The sequence below is a fragment of the Quercus suber genome, unplaced genomic scaffold, assembly GCF_002906115.3.
Source record: "Quercus suber isolate HL8 unplaced genomic scaffold, Cork oak 2.0 scaffold_666, whole genome shotgun sequence".
Taxonomy (NCBI): domain Eukaryota; kingdom Viridiplantae; phylum Streptophyta; class Magnoliopsida; order Fagales; family Fagaceae; genus Quercus; species Quercus suber.
Genome location: NW_027070107.1, coordinates 83,131 through 101,879, shown reverse-complemented (window position 1 = coordinate 101,879; position 18,749 = coordinate 83,131).

The window sequence follows — 18,749 nt, the reverse complement described above, 5'->3', positions numbered from 1 at the left end:
TAGTAAAATAAGCTGGCTTTTTATTTTGAAGCCAAATGAACACTTAGTAGATATAATATTATTTGTTTGCTATGTTAACTTTGTTAGAAATATAGCATGGAGTGAATAAAAAATTGACTTCTAATATGTCTATTTAAATATTATATTAAAGTAGTGAAAATCCTTGAATCCCACGTAGGTAAGGAAATGGATAATATGTGAGTTTATATGCACATATGTTGGATGTTAGGTTGGGCTTTGGCATGTGTGGATTGGGCCCTCTTGTTCAAATAATAATATTTTTATTATTTTAATTTTTGAGTCAATAAATCTATACACATCAATGATTCTTGAACAATATGTTCATTCACTAACGTATATATTCATAGTCTCTTATTCATAAAAATAACTTTTTAAGAAGCTCTCCTAAAGAGAATATTTCTCTCAAAAAGAGAGAAAGAAACATAGTTCAGTACGCAGAGCATGGACCTTATAGTGCTTCTTCTCTGTTAACTTAGGAGGTAGACATCCATGAGTCTCTAAGCACCATAAATTGTGTGATGGACAAATTTTGCTTTAAAGAGATTGTGTTAAACACAAGACTTGATCTATATCATTCATGCTTCAAACATTTAGTTTATGAGTTTTTAATTATTTTGCAAATTTCTTCTTATATGTATAGTATCTATTTATTATTTTTGCCTATCACATCTTTTTGTATTATTGCTTATAATTAGATCTGTATTTTGTTACCATTTTCTTAATCACAAAAGTAAATTGTTGAAATATATCTGTTAAGTTATGGCTTTTCACATAACATTTATGTTGGCTTTATTCCATGACAAAAACTATTGTAATTTCATTAATTTATTTCCTTGTATTTTGTGGAATTTAATTGTAATGGATTTAGTATTAAGTTGGTGAAGATTGCTCAAGACAGTGAAGTTCGAGACTTACTCGCAACTGACTCGCGAGTAGACGACCAATGAAAGGTCACATGAAAAGCACACGCTGGAAGCTGAAGAGTCAAGTGTTAGACTGTATTTTGTGAGTCACTTTGTGACTTGGCTAACCTGCGAGTGACCCACAAAACTCTCTGCCTGAATGATTTTAAGTGTGACTCTTATATCCTTCACCCATACTATATACATCCTCATTACACATAAAATTGTAAAGAGGCTATTCAGAAGAAAACCTTAGAGAGGTTTCTACAAAACCCACCTTGTTAGAGAGAGCTACACATCCTTAAGTAAGAACTCCTTTGTATTCTCTTATCATTCCCCTCTCTCATTGTTATACCTTGAGAGGAGATTTGTACTCAAACACAACCCACACTTATTCAGAGTGTAAAGAGTGTTTGGGAAGCATTGGGTATTTGCCAAAAGAAGTCAGCGAGGCTTGGTGGTGCAATCGAGTGGAATTGCGAGATTTGGATAACTAGTAAAGACACGACTTCGAGAAGTTCGTTGGTAGCTAGAGTTTGAAGGGCTTAAGTACTTTGGGTAGATTAGGTTTGGAGAATCTTTTGGTATCCTTGTACTCTAACTTATTCACTAGTGGATCATTTTGACTTGGAGGATAGCAAAGAGGTTTTTCGCCAAGGTTTTCTATCCTCTTTGATAACACATTGCCATGTTATCTTGGGTTTGCTATTCTTTTACCCACTGCCCTTTCCATTTTAGCATTGCACTTATTTGTTCAACCATGCAATTGTTAAGTGTTTCGATTAATTATAATTTGCTAATCACGTATATTCCACATCAAGTGTGTTTAGATTAAGATTTATCAAACTATAATTAAGAATTGGGGATCTAAATAAGCAATAGTGTTTTCACACCAGTTGAGCTTTCAATATCCAACAAACTTCAATTAATTAATTCGTTTCAGTTTTGATGCATGTTATTGTGTTTTATGATTAAATGAAGTGCTATAGTCCATACATGTATCTTCATACATATATATACACCCAATGACATATGGGATAGTGTGATAGACATACATTATTACACGCAGGTGCACACACACACATGCTCATATATATAGTTATGAGAACAAAATTGGCAAATGCCCTTTTCAGGCAAAATAAGCAGTATTTTGGCCCCTTTCCCAAACTAATTTGGGAAATACTCCTCTTTTGAAACTCGATTTTCTTAAAATCGAGTTAAGCCCTATAGTGGCATTTTTAAGGAGCCTATAATGACATTTTAAGGACCTATAGTAGCGTTTTGGAACTCAAGCTCCATGAACTCGAGTTATAGGCAAAAAAAATTACCTATAACTCGAGTTCATTGAGCTCGAGTTCCAAAACGCCACTATAGGTCTTTAAAATGTCACTATAGGCTCCTTAAAACGCCACTATAGGGCTCCATATTTTTTTTTTTAACTCGCTTTTGGAAAAATTGAGTTTCAAAAGATGGGCATTTCTCTAATTAGTTTTAAAAGAGGGGCAAAATGCTACTTTTTTTGCCCGAAAAGGGCATGTGCCAATTTTGTCCATAGTTATGACAAATCTAGGTAGTAAAATGCTACCCATATAAGAATAATCAAGTAATTGAATCAGGGACTCAAGGATTTAAGATTTATTTTTGAACAAGGTACATACTAGGGTCAAAGAGCAACAATTATATAGGTGTTGTACCACTGGTGTCTCTACACAGAGTCTAGGGTGGTCATAGGACCAACTTGGCTTGAAAAAAATAATAATTATTCTGTATAAATTTTAAAAATTTATGATTTTTTTATCCTTAAAAAAACTTTGTGACAATCCTAAATTTTTTTTACGCCCAACATAATTAAATTTTGGACAAAATTTGGCAACAAACTTAGTTGTAAGTTAAGGCTACAGCTCTATTTAATTTTTTTATTGGATATGAATTTTGACAGATCCACCATTTAATTAAATTTTCTTTTTATATCCTCTATATTTGCAAAATTTTAAGAAGATCAAAGATCAATATCTATGTTATTAATCAAATGTTTAAATTTCAAATTTTTGTAGTCTAAAATTGTACATAAAAAATAAGTTTATGAATTGAATAGTAAATAACATCTGATTTACATAAAATTTGACATGTGTTTTAAGACATAAAAAGCAAGCAATTCAACAGTAGATTTTCAAAATATGTAGCAATGATAATTTGTTTAGTAAGATTTGTAGCTTTGCGTTACAACTTAGTTTGTAGCCAAACTTTATTTTGAAACTTTAGTGCTCTTAACAATATATTAGGTCCTTAAAAAAAAAAGTCCAAGAAAAATTTTAATTAACTAAAATTTTGAAAGGGATGTAGCTTACAACATTGATAATAAGACTATTATGTAATGATTTCAAAATTAAAAAAGAAAAAAGAAAAAAAGAATTGTAGAAGGAAATTGTAAGATTTTATGTGTTTGCACGTGTGTATGTTTGTGTTATTTTTTTTTTTTAATTGTCAATATATGAAGTTGTATTTTTATTAGATTTCGTATAATTTAAGTTTCTTAATGACCACCTTCAAAAACATTTTTGGAGCTGCCACTGTGTTGCACACGTTGTTCTAAAATGACATGTCTAATTGCAGGAACTACAATGCACAGCTCGCTTCATATGGGCATGGTCTTTTGCTTGAATTTGCTTCTTTCTTGGTTGTCAAGGCCAAATATTGCTTCTATTATTAGGCTAAGACACCAATTGGTTTTTTATATGAGTGGGCTTCAAATCCAAGGTCTTTTATTCTATGATAAAAGATTTTACTTGTTAAGCTAATTAGAACCCTCAAGTAAACGGAAAGTTACAAGAGAAAAATTAGTCTAGGATATAAAAAGTTACCTATGGGGCCCACTTGTCAGTGAGACAAATGTCTCATACGCGTGACACATGAGATACCTTCTCGTTTTATACTCTCTCTCCTCAATCTCCAAAGCTAGGTAAGAAGTTAAATCTAAAACTTGAAAGGAGTGCAAGCTCTATGTTAGGCTTGCCAAAGGGAGCTCATGAGTTATAATTTTGAAATCCCATTCCCTTTAATAATTCAAGCCTTAGTCATAGCCTTATTCAAACCAAACGTAACATTACATATGGTGATTTATGCCAAGTAATGGCCTAATGGGCAATCTGGGAGTGGGGACTAAAATATGCTTACCCAACTCCAACTCTTTGGTCTAAATGGGCAATCAGATTCAGAATCAATCCCACCATAGGATTTGGAGCTCACAAATTAGTATGGACTATGGATCCCTCTTTTAATTTACTAAAGCTAAATTGAAAATCTTATGGAAAAAAATAAAATAAAAATGAATGAAAAAAATTCAAATGCATTATGTGAGTAGTTAATCAATGTGGTGGATCCTTTCTATGAAAGAGACTATCACAAATTACCCTTCTTTTTTTCTCAAATCTTATTATGATAATATATATATATATATATATTAGCATGAGATGAGATAGATAGTGAGATCCTTTACAAGAACTTAGAAATGTGTTTATGAGAGTTCCATATTATGCTGCTATTCTTATGGATATCAAATCAAAGGACTGATCAAGAGAGACATTATGCCTCAAGTTCTGAGACACCCTTTGTCTCCTTCAACTTATAAGTCTTTTTTTTTGCTACGCTGTTATATGCTTAAGATTACTACTCGTATGTAAGTTAACTACTTTGTCAACAAAATCAAAATGTAACTTGGTATACCATGCCAATTTGTGTACTATCTTCTTTAAAATCTTGTTTTTTGGTGAATTGTTTAGTTCATTTTTACTAATTCAAGATTATTTTGTTATCAAATGGCATTCAAGTAATAGTTATTTAGGTCCATATGGTTTGTACTTTGTCCTACTGGTGAAAGTATTTGTAAAAGTGGAGGGTGTCAAAATTAATATACTCTAAACTGGCACCAAGGCATGGGCTAGCTAAGAGCTGAGATTACTCTCCTTAGACATTATATGCCTCTTTTAGCATAAAAAATAATAAGAGCTAGATCAAGTTGGGTTTTGTTAGATTTGGTTCAGGTATAACTCAGTGTGGAATCATTAGATAAAATTTAATGATCATTTTGTACTCATTTTAATTTAAAAGAATATTGATTCTAATAAAAAAATTCAAAGAATATTGATAAACTTGTATATACATTAGAAATATAGAAAATATTGCTAGATTTTTGAAAAATTATTATTGTAATGCAAATCAATGAGATAAAGGAGCTGAATTTTAAACACATCGTCGGTGCGAATTATTTGAACTCTGTAATTCGCGTGTGCATTACCTTCATTAGAAAAAGTTTGGTTACCAACATAAATTTATATTTTTTAACCTATCCAAACCAATGTGGTAACACTTTATGTTTTTTGTTAATGACTAAACACTCTCACAATCATAATCATTATTTTTATGGTTATATGGTTTTATTTTTTTAGCAGTTTTGACTTGATAGGTACTTTAATTATTCAAGTAAAACGATATTTACTAATTGAGTTAATTGGAATCTATACAATAATCCAGATTTAAGATATATAAATAAGATTATAATGTTTTTGTTTTTTTTTTTTTTCTCTCCTTTGGTCCACTAAAGGTCTAATTTTTTTTTTTTTTTTTTTAATAAGATTATAATGTTTTTGTTTTTTTTTTTTTTTTCTCTCCTTTGGTCCACTAAAGGTCTAATTTTTTATTTTTTTTTATTTTATAATTTAATAGTTGAAGTGTGGTAGGGAGGATTTGAATCTTGAATGTCTCAGTTGGAAATACTAAGAAGTTTCAACTGGTTAAATCATCAATTTATTGACATGCTTCACAACGTCTTAAAAAAACAAAATGTTATTTGAGCTCGTAACATTAATTCAAGCCAACAGAGATTAAACACTGAAAATTAAACCAAATATATCTCAAGTTATTGAGGAAGAATCTATAAAACCTTGTTAATTTATTTATAGATATTCCATGATGATCTACATCTTAGACATAGAATGAAAAACGCCATGACTAATATTGAACTCAACTAAAAAACCAATACTAGGACATACTAGTATTGGATAACATTATTTTCTACTATTATGTAATCTAAATATAGGACGTACTAAGTAATGGAGCAAGAACCGTGATGAGCATGACGCAAAAACATTGATCACATTATCAGACACCGTGCCTCATAATATAGTACTGTGACAAAAGGTTTGCATATTGGTCAAATATGGTCGTTTCAGCCCTTAAATATGTCTTCTTCAAGTCGTATGCCTTTTGATTTTCAATAATCACAGCACACCGTTCATGAATTATCTTGATATCTTCCTCCAAAAAAAGATTTTTTATTCAACAAGTCTTTCATATGCTGATCTTTTTTATTTTCAGCTTTTTTTACAGCTTCTCGATTCCTCCTTTTTCTCTCTTCAATTTTCGCAGATCTTGCAGTCACGCTCTCCATAACAATGGTAACTGAAATTTCAACGTAAATCATATATTAGCAAACATACAATAACAACAGTGAACCATATAGAAAGAAAAGAAAGAATCAATTACACATAAATACAATAAAACTAATAACTCAAGTTAATAAAAACCATAAAGTAAATAGAACAAACAAATTAGAACTATAACTTACCTTGAAAGCCCGTAGTGAAAAACTTGACAATGATAATAGGTTTGGTAGTGAAAAACTTGTGAAAGTTGAGAATAAGCTTACAATTGTATTAGTATTTATAGAGGACCCATTAGGTTTGTGTGTGTGTGCAGTGCTGTTTTCCGAATCCGTTTATGTAACGGAAAGCTTCACCCTTTGATGCTGCGATTGACTCAGTGTTTTGCTGTGTTGGTGTCTTAACTCTTACGTCATTTGGATAAAAATTATGTATCTGTCCTAAAAATAAAATAAATTAGATTTGGGGTTATGGAGTTGCACACGGTTTAGTATTAAAAATTATCTTCTTGAAATTTAAGAGCATAGGTGGTAGTTTTTCTATAATATAATATATATAGAAAACGCAAATAAGTTGGCATTGGTGAACTCTGTCTACACTTGTTCCACAACTCCTTAATTATGTGCCGCTGTAGATACAAACTAGTGAGACATTCTTTCTGTTTGAATCATTCCTACTTGTTCCTTCCCTGCTCGTCGTTTAGGTGTTATTGCAATTATAAAATAGATCCCCATAACATGATTGGTGTGTCCTCTTATTCCTACTGGAATGAAGCTATGCTTCACTGTCCACAATGAAGAATAATTTACTTTAGCTACTACATTCAGGTGCACCCTTAGATTATGGTTGAGCTTTATTAATTTATTGGGTTGAAGTTATTACGGGGATACCACTAGTGTTTTTGTTGGAGCAAGACAAATCTTGTGCTATTTAAAATTTTATATTCATATTATCCAATGAGATAATTTAATGAACATTCTAAAAAGTTGAGTTTAAAAAAAACACCAAGCTTTTTACCCTGTTATGGTCTGTTCATCAATGATGCTGCGTTGTTCTCTGGTTTGTTTTCATAATTATCTTCCTCTCATACTAGGAGAGATGGCAATAGAGTTGCTCATAGTTTAATTAGGCTAGCTGTGACCATGTCAAAGTGTATTGTGTGAATGAAGAATATTCCACCCCAAACCTTGCCTTTTGTTCAGATGGATTTAGCCTTACCTTTCTTAATAAAATGGATGTTTTCTTTCTTAATAAAATGGATGCCTATTACATTAACGCAAGAAATATAATGCTTGAAGGTACGTAAATGTGGATTTTTAACCAAATATCATTTAGGTTATAGCTGTATTAAAAGTGGATCCTCATATGCGGATTAGCTGATCTTGATAATATGCGGATTAGTTGATTTCAAACTTTTGGAATTGTTTTCTAATGCTATACATGTTGCTTAGCTCTGCTGACACATGAAAAAAAAAAAAGTGGCGTGCATATTTCCTTGTGCTTAATTAACTAGTGTTGCTTATATTCTGCAATTTCTTCTGTTTCATGCATCCACACTCTTAATGCTTGAGATTTACTTCTAATGCTATACATGCTTCTTTTAATCTTCCAAATCTATGCCATGACCTAATGTACATTACTCAATAGTCACTCTTAAATTCATAAAAGAATGATCACTGGCAACAAGTTACTTTGACATACTTTCAATGAGCTCTAGTGTGCATTTGGGTAGAAATTATTTCTACCTGCGTCTACTCTTCTAGCGTTTCAGTGGTTTCACGCCCTTTTTTTTTTTTTTTTTTTTTTTTTTTTTAATAAATTGAGGAGCACGTGAACACAAACCTGCCAGTGGGTCCTGTGCACTATGCACAAGACCTACCACCTCGTTGACAACCAAAATTTGCACTGGAATGGCACCATTTAATGGGTCCTGTGCGCTGTTCACGGGACCCACAAACCTATTTTTTCAACAACTTTTTCGTTAAAAATAGTTCCCACAACACTTTTCATACATTAAAAATTATTTTACTACAATGTTTTCAGTTTTTAATTTTAGCAAAATAAGCTGTATCCAAACGGAACCCTAGTATGAGTCACTGACATTATTTTTTAAGTGGTCGTTTTCTGCCTTTTACTTAACAATCCTATTGGGAAATTTAGACCCTAGTTGATAAAATTAACAAGTTTTAAACCGTTGTTAATTAGATTTATTATGAATAAACATTGTTAAAACAAACAAGCAAACATTAATATCATGTTAAAATCATGCACAACGGAATAGTAAATAAGATAAGATATGATGACTCAGGAAAACCAATGAAACAAACTAGTTTCACAGTAAAAACATATGGGGAAACCTTCCCGAAAAGCAATCCACTATAATAAAGAGAAGTTTCAGATCTAGTACAAAACATTTGTCCCTAAACTCTACAATCTTCGTAGATAAACTTATAGTAGAAACCTTTTATTGCTTCAGAATCTTTGAACTCTTCTATATATGAATGCCACCCTTTTGCACGGATCCTAGTACATGATTAACCAAAGATGCACGGCTCTCAGTACGTGACTAACTCACCAACTTGAAGAAGATTGTTGGCTGTAAAGTTCTTCATTTCATCAACAATAAAGATCAAAAAGAAATTGTTTACAAAATCTTAAGGCACAAAGATGCAGTAGTTTTTTCAAGAGAAAGATGAATTAGGGCATATGTCTCCGATCACAATATGCTTCAATGAAACCTTTGCATTAAGTTGCGTCTCATGTGACAGCCCTTAAAATAATCCTTATATATCTTTAGGGCTGTGAGAAAAGAAAGCCTAAACACATATACATGGATATGCATGAAATCAGATCTGAAAAACTGATTTTTGTAATTCTCGATAGATAGGTTACCTGTCGAGCAGTTGTCGAGCATCGGGCTAAAATAGCATTTTAGACTTTGATAGATACAATCTGTCAAGCTATCTATCGAGATTTAAAATACAACACTTCTTCACTTGTTTCTTGAACAAATTTGCATGGCTTTAACTCTTAACTTGAACAACATATTTCTTGAAGACTTAAGCCATCCTAAATCTATCCAAATATAAGTAAAGTGCGTTTTGTTAAAGGATTAGCCAATTCTAAATGATATATATATTCTTAACATGATCCACATATATCCTAACAAATTCTGTCTAGAATACCTCCAAATGCATCAAAAACTACATAATGTTGTGCTCATTTCTTTTCTAAAGATTCGGATAGACCTAGAGAAGGTGAGTCATGATGAAATATATAAAACATTGGAGAAGATGGGTCTTGATATGTACGAATCTAGCTATTCTAGATGAATGACAATAGGAATTTTATTGCTTTATGTTATCAGGTTTAATTGGATTTTTAACAGTTCAGCTCAGCCTATAGAGTTGAGCCGTTAACAAAGATAATGAGGGCTACAAAAGCCACTACAGTGGATATTCGTTCGTAAGGAAAATGGTAGAACTACAATTTTTGTCACATCTTTTACCACAATTTGCTCATGTGATAAGTTGTAAGTGGTAGAGCAAAAGTGGTGAGTCCATATGAGTCTACCACTCATAACTCGCCATGTGGATAAGTTGTTGCAAAATTATGACAAAAATTATGATTCTAGCATTATTCCATTCTTAAACACGCTCAAACTTATGTGCTACTGACCTGTTTCAATGTTTGGCTGGTTTGAGGATGCAAAGAGCTTCTTTGAGATAATGGTTTTAGGTCACGTAATGAATTACTATGCACATGAGTGTTTTATATCCTCTCTCGTTCATTGATATTTGTAAATGTTTTCTTTACAAAACATTGTAGGACAAGAAGTTCATTATTATTTTCACAACTATTGGATGCAGCTAATTATGAATGGTGAAAAAAAAAAATTATGAGTTCATATGAGAGGGATAGAATCATAGTTTATCATATAAAATAATTATGAAAAAATGTATATAATTAAGTATGGTCTTAAAATAATTCTTTATTTTTAACTTTAATTATTGTCATCTCTTTATAATTGAATCGCTTGGAAATATGGTGCATGTGTGAACAATCAAGAGAAAAAGTTATTTGTTTGGTTGTGGACAAGGACAGCGGCTAGCTTTGACGTGGGGGCAAGGGCCCCCCACAATATTTTAAAAAAAAAATATATCAGTATATACTCAGATACTAATTTTAGCAATTTTGTTATATAAAATCACACTTTGCCCTCCTTTAATAATATCATTAATTTCATTTTAAGAGTAATGCTATTATCACAAACTTTTCTACAGCATTTTACCAAACTATTGAGGTAGAAAATTTATATTGGTTCGCACTTGGTCCACTACTTACACCACTTTTTTACTTAGCAATAATCACTCACTATATTAGCAATTTTTAAAAAAGATTGTAACTCTAGCATTCCTCTTTGTAAAGACCATAAAAAAGCCTATAGATCTAAAATCTAAAACAAAATATACAAGCCCAAAAAATTAGCACAACAACAAAAATTACCAATAGTAAATTTAAAACAAAATAAGCCCAATCAACCAATTTTACCCAAAACAAAAAACCAAGCCCTTTAAAAAACTCTGAATAAAATTATTTTGTCCTTACCCAACAGCAACATCAAAGTCACACACACACAAAAAAAAAGTCCCTCGAGTGGCTAAGTAGTAGTAGAACCAGAAGTTGGAGCCGCCACACATAGCCAACAATAGACCCAACCCCCTAACTCAATCCAAGTCTTGGCTCCATCCCTGGTTGTTGAAACTGAAAATGTTATCATCCAACCTTCCAATAATTCTAGAGAAAAACCTAATGCCATATCCAATTTTACAATTGATTGATTTTTGGAACTATAAATAGTAGACACATGTTGTCTATTGAATAATACTACAGCTAAAAATTATTTTATAATATATATATATATTGATAGTAATCATTTTATAATATTTTTAATATTGATGTGATCAATTTTTACTAGTTCTTATTTGAGCCCACCACTAACATTTTTTTTTTCACTTATCAATAATCACTCACAAAATCAACCATTTGTAAGAAATATTATAAAATAGTGTGCATCTCTAGCATTTTCCTTGTCCATATTATTAAACACAAATTTTTTGTCTATCGCTAAAAATTGAATGTAAGAGCATTCACATCATTCTGTGTATAACAGAAAAAATGTGTAAAATTTACAAAGTTTTGTTTAAAAATGACTCACATCAGTCCGTGTATAATTGTGTAAATTTACAAATTTACTATAGTAATCGTATAAATTTACACTAACATTATTCATTTTGTATTTAGTTGTTTATTCTTTTTTTACGTATCTCAAGAATAAAGAAAGAGAATAGATGATGATTGTTGTGTGTAAAAAAATATAAATAATTTTTAAAATGAAGAAAATTTGATATTTTAATGAAATGTAGTGTAAAATATATAATTTAATATAAAATATTTTGAAAAATAAAAATATAAAATTAAAAAATTAAGTTTTTATACTAAAATAGACAAATAATTTTTACACCGACTAATACAAATACTCAAAGAATAAATATATAGGTACTCTTTTTTTTTTTTTTTTTTGAGACCTAAATATATAGGTACTTGGTAGACCTATTGCTCAATTTTTTTTTATGGGTCCTACTGCTCAATTTTTTATTTATTTATTTATTTTTTTTAAGCTCAACTTTCTTTATTGAAGAATAGCTTTTCCAAAGTGTCCGTATAGTGGGTGGGTCACAGAGATTAGACATTATACTCATGGATGGTTCACAAAGCAGAGCATAGATCCTGTACAAAAGAAACTATGGAAGACATAAGTGAAGGACCAATCAAGTGTGACCATGTCAGATGATCTTAGACTGTGCTGCATGTGCGTTGACACGTCAGATGCCATTGTGGTCAATTTCTCTTGTGGAGATAGAGGGTATTGGCTAATCAACATAAGTAAAATGTGCGAGATATCATGTGAGATGATCACTCTTTCCCAAACAGATAGTCAAGGATAAGTCCCCCTTTTTTTTTCTTTTTCTTTTTTTTTTTTTTTTGTGTTAAAAGGGAAATTATATTAAAAACTAACTGGAAACAAAAACCAGTCTATTACAAAATGTTGCTCTCTATCAAGGGACAGTAGATTCATCACCACAAATGGCAGGATAACAAAAGAAACATACATAGCAGAACACTTAGATCCCAGTTTGGCCAGTGCATCAGCACATTAGTTGGCCTATTTGAACTCATGCTCAATTTGAGTCCTGGGAAAGGTCCTCAGTAGGTTCCTATAGTCAGACAATGGGGTTCCAAAGCAAGATTAGCAGCAAAATTTCTCATCAAATGCACAATAGATAAAGCAGCTAATTCAACAATGAGATTTTCTATTCCTAAAGAGGAGGCAAGGTTCAATCCATCACGGAGTGCCCAGAGTTCCGCAACACAACTAGAAGTGGACCCCACACCCCTCGATTGTTATTGGCATATTTACAATCAGGGAGCATGTGGATAATAGATTCAGAACAATCCATACATAACGGGCAAAAAGTGTCAAGAGTGAAACCTCTTGAACCTAAAACTTCGCAAGTGGGAATGCTATTATGGCTAAAAAGCCAAAAGAAGAAGATAATCCTCGGATTTGATTTGATTTTCCAGACTCAAAAGATGAAGATGAGAGAAGTACAAAGGTTCAGGGGATTTAACCCTTTAGCCATAACGTATGCAGCTTTAAGGGAGAATGAGCCATTATTAGAAAAAGCCCAAGCTGAGGAATCTTGAAGCTCCAGATTATTAGCAAAAGGAATAGTTGAAATGGCATGAATGATGGTATCCGGAAGTTGCAAAGAAAGGGTAGCCATCCCATTTGCTTTAACATCCCAAACCGATAGAGATTCCTCTTCGAGAGACAGAGGATCTTCATCCATGATTTCTAATAGCATAGGCCATAAAGGGAGCCAAAAGTCTTTCCAAAAATGTGCAGAATGACTATTATAAATGGTCCATTTAAGGCCTTGCAAAAAAAAAAAAAAAAATTGGGCCTCCTTTCTTACACGCTGCCCAAATAATAGACACATTTTTTTTATGCCTACAAAAGGACCTAGGAAGTTTTTCTTAATGAGGATTTTTGCCCACAAAAGCTTTGGGGTTATTACTTATTAGCAATTCTCTAGCATAGTTTGGCTAGCAATGCTTCATTTATGGTTGTCATTTGAAATATATCGAGGCCATATTGTTTGGGAAGAGTGATAGTATTCTAGTTGACAAGATTTTTCTCTTCTCTTAGGTAGAGCCTCAAAGAAAATCTCTATTAAGCTTATTAATAGCAAAACAAGTCTTAACAGGGAGAGCATGGCAATAACAAAGTTGAAAGCAATACACGCAATTTTAGTTTGGGCAACAATATAATAATCTTGTTTTATACTTTCTTTCCTCAATCTCCAAAGTTAGGTAGGAAGTTAACTCTAAAACTTGAAAGGAGCGCAATGTTAGGCCTATCCTAGGGAGCTCGTGAGTTATAATTTCAAAATCCCATTCCCATACTTTAATAATTCAAGCTTTAGCCTTAGCCTCAGCCTTGTTCAAACCAAGCGCACTATAAAGAGTTTGTTTGGGAACAGTCTATTTAGTCGAAATTAATTTATTATTATTATTATTATTATTATTAAAAGTACTGTAGATAAAGCTAAATTAGTATAGTAGAACCCATGAATAGTACCAAAAAGTGCAATGGAATCTATGAATAGTAGCAAAAATAAGCTAAATAGTAAAAAAAGTTTACTTTTTCGGCCAATGCCAAATGCAACCTAAGTATGGTTGCTCATCTATGCTAAGTAATGGCCCAATGGGTAATCTGGGAGTGAGGACTAAAATATGCTTACCCAACTTCAACTCTTTGGCCTAATGAACAATCAGATTCATATTCAATCAAACCATTGGATTTGGAGCTCACAAATTAGTATGGACTATGGATCCCTCTTTTTATTTACTAAATCTAAATTGAAAATCTTATGGAAATAAAATAAAATAAAAATCAATGAAAAAAATCAAATGCATTATGTGGGTAATTAATCAATGTGATGGATCCATTCTATGAAGGAGACTGTCACAACTCACAAATTACCCTACGTTTTTTCTCAAATCTTATTATGATAATATACATACATACATATATATATACATATATATATATATATATTATAGCATGAGATGGGATAGATAATGAGATCCTTTACAAGAACTTAGAAATGTGTTTATTGAGAGTAATCATTATTATGCTGCTATTCTTGTAGATATCAAATTTAAGGTCTGATCAAGAGAGACATTGTGCCACAAGTTTTGAGACACCCTCTGTCTCCTTCAACTTATAAGTCTTATTTTTGCTACTTTGCTAAATGCTTTGGATTTCTACTCGGAGGTAAGTTAACTACTTTGTCAACAAAATCAAAATGTAACCTGGTACACCATACCAATTTGTGTACTATCTTATTTAAAATCTTTTTTTTTTGGTGAATTGTTTAGTTCATTTTACTAATTCATGATTTTTGTTATCGAATGGCGTACAAGCAATAGTCATTTAGGTCCATATCGTTTGTACTTTGTCCTACTGGTGAAAGTATTTGTAAAAGCAGAGGGTGCCAAAATTAATATACTCTAAACTGGCACCAAGGCATGGGCTAAGAGCCAAGATTACTCTACTTAGACATTATATGCCTATTTTAGCACAAAAAATAATTAGAGCTAGATCAAGTTGGGTTTTTCTAGATTTGGTTTAGGTATAACTCAGATAGTTTGGAATCATCTGATAAAATTTAATGATCCTTTTTTACTCATTTTAATTTCAAAAAATATTGATTCTAACAAAAAAAAAAATTCAAAGAATATTGATAAACTTGTATATACATTAGAAATATAGAAAATATTGCTAGATTTTTGAAAAATTATTACTGTTAATGCAAATCAATGAGATAGAGGAGTTGAATTCTAAACATTTTGTGGGTGCGAATCATTTGAACTCTATGATTCGCGTGTGCATTACCTTCATTAGAACAATTTTGGTTACCAAAATAAATTTGTATTTTTTAACCTATCCAAACCAATGACGTAACACTTTATGTTTTTTGTTAATGACTAAACACTCTCACAATCAATATCCTTATTTTTATAGTTATATGGTTTTTTTTTTTTTTTTAATAGTAGTTTTGGCTTGATAGGTACTTTAATTATTCAAGTAAAATGACGTTTACTAATTGAGTTAGTTGGAATCCATACAATAATCCAAATTTAAGATGTATAAATAAGATTCTAATTTTTTTTTCTCTCTCTCTTTTAGTCCACTAAAGGTCGATTTTCTTAAATTTTTAATTTTTTATAATTCAATAGTTGAGGCGTAGTAGGGAGGATTTGAACCTTGAATGTCTTAGTTGAAAACACTAAGAAAGCGTCAACTAGTTAAATTATCAATTTATTAACATGCTTCACAACGTCTTAAAAAAAACAAAACATATTTTGAGCTCGTAACATTAATTCAAGCCAAGAGAGAATAAGCACTAAAAATTAAACCAAATATATCAAAAATTATTGAGGAAGAATCTATAAAAACTTGTTAATGTATTTATATATATTGCATGATGATCTACATCTTAGACATAGAGTGAAAAGCACCAAGATTAATATTGAACTCAACTAAAAAACCAATACTAGGTAGTATTGGATAACATTATTTTCTACTATTATGTAATCTAAATATAGGACATACTAAGTAATGGAGCAAGAACAACAATGCGCATGATGCAAAAGCATTGATCACATTATCACACGTCATGCCTCATAATATAGTACTGTGACAAAAGGTTCGCATATTGTTCAAATATGGTTGTTTCAGCCCTTAAATATGTCTTCTTCAAGTCGTATGCCTTTTGATTTTCAATAATCACAGCGCACTGGTCCTGAATTATCTTGATATCTTTCTCCAAAGAAGATTTTTTATTCAACATGTCTTTCATATGCTGATCTTTTTTATTTTCTGCTTTCTTTACAGCTTCTCGATTCCTCCTTTTTCTCTCTTCAATTTTTGCGGATGTTGCAGTCACGCTCTCCATAACAATGCGGTAACTGAGATTAAAACATAAATCTTATACTAGCAAACATACAATATTAACAACAGTGAAGCATATAGAAAGAATCAATTACACATAAATACAATAAAATTAATAACTCAAGTTAATAAAAACCATAAAGTAAGTAGAACTATAACTAACCTTGAAAGCCCGTAGTGAAAAACTAGTGAAACTTGAGAATAAGCTTACAATTGTATTGGTATTTATAGAGGACCCATTAGGTTTGTGTGTGCGCGCGCAGTGCTGTTTTCCGAATCCAATTATGTAACGGAAAGCTTCACCCTTGATGCTGTGATTGACACAGTGTTTTGCTGTGTTGGTGTCCTAAGTCTTACGTCATTAGGATAAAAATTATTTATCTGTCCGAAAAATAAAATAAAATAAATTAGATTTGGGTTAGGAAGTTAAACGGTCTAGTTGTAAAACTTATCTTCTTGAAATTTAAGAGTATAGGCGGTAGGTTTTCTATAATATATATATATATATATATAGTCGTGTATTTTTCATTGACCAAGGTTTTCAGACCCAAACCGTTTATTGAACGGTAAAAGGGAGAGGTTTAAGGTTTTTGAGGTCGAACCGAGATCGAACTGAAGTCGAACCGTGATGATGTCATAATTAATTTAATAATTAATTAAAGCCTAAATATAGATATTAAATTTATAAAACTAGCAAAATTAACTAATATATCTATATACGTGAGGGAAATTTAATGATTTTCAAGTATATATTTAATAATTAAATAAGAAAGTTAATAAAATAAAATAATAACCATGAAAACATTAAAATTTATGATTAATTTTTGAAGTAAAGTTGAATATCTTTGAAGGATTTTAATTATAATTTTTTTTAATTACTTGTAAGATATGGATAATTTAATTAAGTAGAATAAAATTATGTTAAGTTGTTTTTATTAAAAAAAAAATTGCTAAGGGGTTGGGCCGCACGGTTCTTGCCACCGGTTCGTGCGGTCCAACTCCGGTTTCAGGGGTTCACGGAATTGTCACAGATGTTCGGTTCTTTATGCTTAAAAAACCGGTTTTCATCTCGTTTCCCAGTTTTTACGGTCCGACCTCGCTGTCCGGTCCGGTTCTGAGAACTATGTATTGGAGTTCAAAATCAAAAAGCGCAAATCAATTGGCATTGGTGAACTCTGTCTACACTTGTTCCACAACATTTCAATTATGTGCCGCTGTAGATGCAAACTAGTGAGACATTCTTTTTGTTTGAATCATTCCTACTTGTTCCTTCCCTGCTCATCGTTTAGGTGTTATTGCAATTATAAAATAGATCCCCATAACAAGATTGGTGTATTCTCTTATTCCTTAGAGTAATGCTAAAGCCACAAATTATTTTACAATATTTTTACAAACCGTTGATATGGCCAACATGTCAATGGTTTTCATCTAAGCCCATCATTAACATTACTTTTTCATTTACCAAAAATCATTCACCACATCAACAGTTTGTACAATTTTTTGTAAAAACATGAAGTTTTCTTTAAGCTCAACTTTTTAGAATGTTCATTAAATTATAATTAGAAAGACAGAAGAGCAATTGTTACTATAAATTGGATAATATGAATTTAAATAACATAATATTTGTCTTGCTCCAACAAAAACACTAGTGGTATCCCCTTTATAGCTTCATTCCATTAGCAATAGAGTAATGCTAGAGATACAAATGTTTTTACAAAAAAATTTATAAATTGTTTATGTAGTGAATGGTTTTTGGTAATTGAAAATGTGATGTTAATGTTGAGCCTAAATGAAAACTAATAAGATGTTAGCTATATTAACAGTTTGTAAAAGTGTTGTAAAATAGTTTTTAACTGTAGAATTACTCTAAGACATTTTATCATACTAAATGCATTAGAGGATATAAATTGGTTGATTAAATTTTGTTGTTTGACATCAGCTTATGAGCTCAAGTTTTAACTTTTAACTTTTATGTACAGCTTTTTAAAACCTAACTTTTTTTCGTATTTTCTCACTTTTTCAAAATTTTCCAAGGTATAATCATATATTAGCATACTTTTAGCAAAAAGCTAGATAAACAATTCCCAAACTTAGCTCAACAACACAAAACAAGTGGTGTGCATATTTCCTTGTGCTTAACTAGTGTTGCCTATATTCTGCGATTTCTTCTGTTTCATCTACACTCTAAATGCCTGAGATTTTCTTCTTTTGCAGTAAGGGCGGCTACTGGTGGCAATGAGGCTGGACTATGGGCCGGTGACCTTGTAGGTACATGCTTCTTTTAATCTTCCAAATCTATCCCAT